This window comes from Alexandromys fortis, unplaced genomic scaffold (assembly GCF_014885135.2).
Source record: "Alexandromys fortis isolate MF-2015 unplaced genomic scaffold, M_Fortis_MF-2015_v1.1 scaffold_12, whole genome shotgun sequence".
In the NCBI taxonomy this organism is placed as follows: domain Eukaryota; kingdom Metazoa; phylum Chordata; class Mammalia; order Rodentia; family Cricetidae; genus Alexandromys; species Alexandromys fortis.
The window spans coordinates 7,135,288-7,142,529 of record NW_026067937.1 but is presented as its reverse complement, the minus strand read 5'-3'; positions in this window follow the sequence as shown (position 1 = coordinate 7,142,529).

The window sequence follows — 7,242 nt, the reverse complement described above, 5'->3', positions numbered from 1 at the left end:
CCCTCTTCCCCATCTCTTTCTCCTTCTCCTCCTTCTTCTGTTTTGTTTTTCAAGACAAGGTTTCTCTGTGTAGGCCTGGATGTCCTGGAACTCACTTTGTAGACCAGGCTGGCCTTAATCTCACAGAGATCCGCCTGCCTCTGCCTCCCAAGTGCTGGCATTAAAGATGTGTGCCACCACTGCCTGGCCTATTTCTTCATTCTTAAAAGCATTTGAATTTGATTAATCCTCTTCTGATGAATGAAGCAAATGCTAGAACCCTCCCTAGACGGAGAGGCACGGTATGAGAGCTTCTGCACCCCTCGTCACTCTTGGATTGTCCAGCCTACCTTGAAGAAATCCACTCAGCAAACGTTTTCTGCCAGATGTGGTGACTCTCCCCAGCTTTGTTGATTTTGATCTTCGTGGCTGCCTAAGAGCTTTACCCAGCGTGCAATTAGTGATTCGGCACCTCTCCAGCTTCCCCAGGCCTGAGTCTCATCAGTCACATAGACGCTGAAGCTTAATTAAGCTTGTAAAGCTTTCTGATTTCCTCCGATGAAAGGTGGCCCGTGAGTACCAGGTTTTATTTTGGTGGCTCCTGCCAAGTGTTATTATAAATAGGACTTCGTGCGATGTGGCTGAGCTCTCAGGGTGATAATGTGTCAAGTCCAATCGAGGCTGCAGAGAGCAGAGATATTATCATAATGGTCCCATCATCTGCGGTGGGTGTTAATGGAGGTGGACGTGAAAGGGAAGAAAGTACTGCAGGCAGCAGCGCTGGGATGGAGGCGACGGCGAGTGAAATATCGCAGCTCCTGGGATCTCCATCATAATCATTAACTCTATTAGCCTCGGAGCTATTCTTCTGCCAGCTCGCCTAGATCGGGCTTGGCTCAAATAAAAAATGGATGCTTTAACTCCAAATGAAAATATATTTCTTTGCTGCTTTTTAAAATCCATTTATGTTAAAATGATGACCAGCAGGTAAGTAATTTATAACTGGGGGCTCACTGCAGTGCAGGAGACTCTGTCCTCGGAATCCTGAGCGGCTCTCGTGGGAGACGAGGGGACTCCAGACCCAGGAAAGTCCAGTGCCTCTGGACTGCAAAGCATCTGGCGGAGAGACAGAAGGGCACATGAGAATTCAGGATAATGGCCCGGGGGAACCTTGAACACAGAGAAGCTTCCTTTTTCTACCAAGGGGCAGGTCCAGTTTCCTCGGTGGTGCAGCCCTAATTGGGAATGCACCAGCTTCCTCAGCTCCAGACTTTAGCCAAAAACCATTTTGTTCCTCCTGTGGTGATAGCAGTGATCATGGCGTTGGTATGAACTGGTTGCCACCTGCATGCAGCCTCCCTATATCCAAAGTCTTATCTGGCTCGAAAGACCCCAAGACTCTCCTTGTTTGTAATATCCCTGGAGCTTTATCCCTCAAGCTTGCCTCTGTGGGTCTCCTTCCTGCTTCTAATGCAGGTTTCTTTTTTTTTTTAATTTTTAATGATATATTTCTTTTTTACTTTATGTGCATTGTTGTTTTGCCCGAATGCATGTCTGTCCACATGTATGAGATTGATGGATTCCTTAGAATAGGAATTACAGACAATTGTGAGCTGCCATGTGGGTGCTGAGAATTGAGCCAGTGTCCTCTAGAAGAACAGCCAGTGCTCTTAACTTCTGAACCATCTCTTCACCCCCCCCCATTTTATTTATTTATTAAATTGTGTGTGTGTGCATGTACTGCACATGTGCCCTCATGTTGCCACAAATGGAGCTCAGAGGACAACTTTCTGGAGCCAACTCTCTCTTTCCACTATGTGGAACTTGGGTTGTCAGGTTTGTTAGCAGGTGTCTTTACCTGCTGAGCCACCTCACAGGTCCAGATGTGAAGTTCTATAGCCAGACCTTTCCTCCATGTATCAGTGGTTCAGCGAGTTTTTCTGGAACTCTGGAGGGCATATTACTTCTCTTCACCCTCTCCACGTGCCCTCTTCTCCTCCTTGCCTCTCTTCTCTGGTTTCAAGGGAGAAATTTTCCTGTCACATCAAGCAGAACACATCCACCTTGTCCACCCCTCCGTCTCATCTTCTGATCCAGGTTTCTCCAGGTAGAGAGTTGGGGAGCCCCCGGGAAATGTTCCGGTGGGTGAAATTTAGTATTTCTGGCACGTGCACTGTGTGCCCGAGGATGCCCAGAGCCTTTCTGTGCACTTCATCTTGAGCACTTGCTTCACATCCCCATTAACTGATGGGAAAACAGGGAGCTGGACCTTCGAACAGAGGAGGAGCACCAACTACAGTCTGCTGAAAGCCTCAAGGTATGCTAATCACAGCACAGGAAGAGCATCCCTAATCCAAAAAATCCAAAGTGCTACCTAGCTCAGAACATTTTGAGTGCAGACATGACATCATGAATGAAAAATCTCACACCTGACCTCATATGATGGGTTACAGTCAAAACACAGGTGCACTAAGGGTTGCATAGCCTTACCTCCAGGCTAAACAAGTAGAGCCATATGTAAACATGCATAAATGAATTTTGTATTTAGGCTGGAGGGGGAAGGGGAATTCCCATGATGTCTCATGATAGATATAGGCATGTGTTCTAAAATTCACAATGTATCAACATCTGAAACCCTTCTGGGGCCATACATTTTGGATAAGGGGTGCAGTACACAGCACAGCTTATATGTCACTGGACCCTGGGCCTCAGAAGTTCCCTGGATAGTCAGCAAAGGGGACTCTCTCCTTGATCCTGTTGTGTTGTCTTGTCCAAGTGTGTTTCAAGTTGGCACTTTGCATCCTGAATCTCTCCTCCCCTGTGCCGAGGGCCGGAACCTAGGACCACTCACAGGGAGATGCAGTCCAAGGAGGGTGGGCTCCTAGAATTACTAGCTTATGACTAGGTTTAGAATGGTTGGCAAAGAAAGGGGCGGACTGATAGCCGCGAGGACAGCCCCATCTCTGTCTTGGACCCAGATTGATCTCGGCCAGGGTGGAGTAGGAAGCTGGCTGTCAGTTCCCCTCTGGTTTTGACCTCTCCCTAGGAACCAACTCTTGAGCTCTCTTAGAAAAGGTGTCCTGGTGGGGCTGGGCGTGTTTGTTATGACACTGAGACTAGCTTTGGAGTACCTCCAGCCGCCTTTCATCTCCCCAAAGGAAAAAGGAAGAAAGAAACCTCGGAGGCTGTTTCCTGCTGAGATTAAAGACTGGCTCCGGGTCTGGGGGACGCCTGGCACATGGAACAGCAGAAGAACGCTGGGGGATTATGATGGCGATATATTATATAGTCTCAGTAGTTTTGCTAACCTGGCTGAAGTTTCAGCCTGCCAAGGTAGGGTAACAAGGCAAGGTGAGTGACTGCTTTTTGACAAAGGGGAAAACAGCCGTCAGATGTGCGACAAATTCAAGATTCCTGAGTTCCCAAGAGTCCTGCGGCAGGAAGGCATTTTACCAGACTCCTACTCACATGGCGACCTCACCCCAGCCCAACTTCAGGGCGCTTTGCCCCAGTGCTGCTCACATCTGCACCCTCTGTCCCCCCTTTTTTTCCCATTTATTTATTTACTAAAGATTTCTGTCTCTTCCCCACCGCCGCCTCCCCTTTCCCTCCCCCTCCCCCGCCCTCTGTCCCCTTTTCAGCTTTCCTATGGCCCCAAACCTTACTATCATCCACATGCCAGCTACCCATGTATGTTTCGTGTGTGTTACAATGTCCACAAAAACGCCAGTCATGAGGACAGACAAAGAAACCTGAGAATCGCTAAAGGGCTGGAACGTCCCAAGCCCCACTCCTGTTTGGTGTACTTTCTGCCTCGCTTTTCAGGAAAACGAGGGAGTGGCTCTGCAAGACTATTTTGAAATTATTTTCTCAGCCTGGCTGTTTCTGTTGGATACCACAAGAACTAATCAAAGGGGGCCAGAGAGGCAAAAACTATATATTTTCTGAGTGAAATAAAAAGAAAGAAAGAAAGAGAGCAAGAATGAGAGAAAGGAAGGAAGGAAGGAAGGAAGGAAGGAAGGAAGGAAGGGAGAAAAACCATAAAACGACCCGAGCTGCTTGAGAGGAGACAGTAAGACACCTAAAGTTCATTCCTTCGTGTTGGATATCCTCAGTTCCATCAGGTGAAGCCAAGCCCAAAGACCAAAGCATGCTATACACCCTGGCCCTTCCCCTTAGAGAGCTATGGAGCTAGTAGGAACAGTGGATCCTAGTGGCTGGTTAGAATCTACAAGCCTGCCTGGACTACGCAGGAGTTTTTCCATCTTGTTTTTCTCCTTTCCAAAATGCTTGTTCACAGGAGTAATTCTGACTCAAATGAGATTATGGGATTAATAACAGCATATAAGGCAAAATACGGGCTCCAGAACATCGTGGTTTTAATCAATACTAACCCCCACATCCAGCTACATAGACAACTGTTTTATGTTTTAGCTGTGTACATTTTCACTCTATTTCATAGAACATTGTGTGTGTGTGTGTGTGTGTGTGTGTGTGTGTGTGTGTACTGTGGCACACATTAAGATCAGATACAGAATAACAGAGAATGTGGCACTTTGAACACCTGCCTGTGTGTGCCTGTACAATATGCAGGCATCATATCGTGATCAACAGCAAAGGACTGAAACCAACGGGCCCAGATAAATGCTGTGCTGTGAAGAAAATCTTTGTTTTTGAGACGGGCTCTCACTGTGTAGCTCAGGCTGGCTTGAGCTCAAGGGTCCTCCTTCCTCAGCTTTCTGAATGCTGAGGTCACAGATGTGGCCACCACCATGTCAGCAGGAGGCTTGTGGCCACACGATGCCCTGGTTCACCTTTCATTTATGACTTTAGATTCTAGGAAGGAGAAATCTGATTGGTCCAGTTGGAGACAAAGATTCCAACCTTTGCCAAGTGACAGAGCAGGTACTGTTAAGGCGGACACACTGCATGGGACCATCATGTTTTTTGTGTTGTTTGATTTTCAAAAAAAGCATAGTCTTATGTTCCTTTTAAAATAATAATGAAAACCCTCTGACTGCGAACAGAGCAGGCAGACCCAGACTGTGAGATCTCAACACAAAGCACTTTGTGTGCCTTCTATGGGAGGCCATAAAAATCAAAACCAAGCAGCACGGTCCGTCATTTATTTGCCGTGTACTACATGACAGAGTGACACATCGCCTTGGGTCTGAGTAAATGGTGATGGCGCTCCCTCTGCCCTGCGACAAGACTTGCCTTTGTAGTTTCAGCAGTGTGCAGAGCCAGCGTTTCCGTACATTCGCTTAGTTCTGACTGACGGCTTAATGAAGGCCGCTGTTTGAGACCTTGATTTAGGTACAGGACAGTAAATAGGGAGTCACCCGGTTCTTCTAACACTCACTGTTGTTTCATATCGATAAGGCACACAGAAAGTATGCAAAAGATTGCGGGTGGGGACAAGGGCAGGCCAAGGAGAGCAAGCATCCCCTCACCCCAGGCTGGGGAGATTTAGGGTTTGCCTGGAACAAGCTCAAAGGCAGGCTGCATTTTCTCTGCTGTTGTTTGTGTTTCCCAGGAAAGAGGAGCCCAGCCAGGGCTGGAGAAGTTGAAGAAGGAGCGAGAAGCTGGGAAGCGGGAGCCTGGCCATCTGGGAGGGACTGGGAATGCTTTTCACCCTTAGCAATGCCTCCTGGCAACGTGGACTTCCCTGGTGGCCTCCCCTCCTCAGCCTTAGAGTCCTTCACAGGGTCAGTAAATCCTCCTGTCTATCCAACCCATTCCTTGTGATTTGTTTTGGTTTCGGGCTGGGAAGAGGGGCGGCGAATGAAGTTGTGTTGCTGGGAAATGGTCAGAAACGGTGTGCGAGGACAGAGGCAAACCTCATCTCTGGTAACCGACACTGTCAATCCAATGTGCAGGGCTCACTACGTGTAAAGCAGCGAGGTCTCTTAGGTGACGTTCTGACCCCTAAGTACAGAAGAGTAATTAGGATTCAGAGAATTTATATGAATGCCTCAAGCTGGCACAGCTCTACAGTTGAGCAACCAGGTGCCAGCCTGGGGCAGGGCATTTCCTGGTCATCCATATGACCTCTCCAATGTGAAAGCCAATGCACAATGACCAAATGCCTTGCATCTCTGGGACACATCTCTGGGACCAGTCACAGAACCGCAGTAATGAATTTTAAAGACGGAGAATTAGGGCATTCATCATGTTCCCCTAAAAGTTGTGATTGCTCTGTGACATCAATGCTGTGGTTTGGCTCTGAAATGTCCCCCAAAGACCATGTGCTGAGGGCTCGTCAGCAAGCTGCAGGCTTTTAGGGGCTGATTGGATCTCATTCCTGGGTTAGTCTGATGGTGTATTCATAACTGAATGAAATCCTGGGAGGTGGTGGACCCTGTAGAACAAAGGATCCTATTGGAGGAACTAGGTATCAGAGGCATGACCTTGTGACCATTTCTGTCCCATCTCTCCCCTCTCTCCATCTCTTGTCTGCCCGGAGGTGAGCAGCTTCCTTCGACAGCTGCTTCCAGCACAGTATTCTGCTTCTCTGGGACCCAGAAACTTGGAACCAAATGACCATGGCTTGAAACCTTTGAAACCGTGAGAAAAAAAGAAATCTTATTTTCTTTAGGTTGCTTCTCTCAAATATTTTGTGATGGTGACAGGGAGCTGGTTGGCAAGCATAATTTTAAGTCAGCTTTTGAGTTTATTTTTTTTATTATTAAATATAAAATTTTAGTTAGTTCTTAGGGAATTTCACATTTGAGTCTATCGTCAGCATGTGGTCAGGAGACCAAAGTCCTGTGAACGGCCTGGAGTCCATAACTCCGAGCTCAGAAAGGAGAGGAGAGCTCTTCCTAAGACCTGTATGGAGAATATCTCCCTTCCTCCCCCTTCTGTTTCCCCTTTTTCCCTCTCTGTCTGTCCTTCTTTTCGATACTGAACTTGCTAAGCAGCCAAGGATGTCCCTGAATTTCTGATCTCTGGCCTACCCCTCTCAAGGGCTGGGATTACAGGAGTGTGTCACCGCGTCCTGTTTGGGCAGTGCTGGGGACTGACCCATAGCTTCTCACATGCCAGTCGAGGAGCACGCCATCGAGTGACGTCCCTAGACCTGACGTGTTTTCTGTCTCGCAGCCTCAGACTCGCAGTGCCTTCTCTGGAGTTGCTAACGCAGGACAAGAAGCCACCTGGTTTATCAGAATTAAAAATACTGTGAATTGTGTACTAACTGCCTCTGGCCATAGCGGGAATAAAAATGATATTGCTTCGGATGATACCATGCGCTAATTAAAC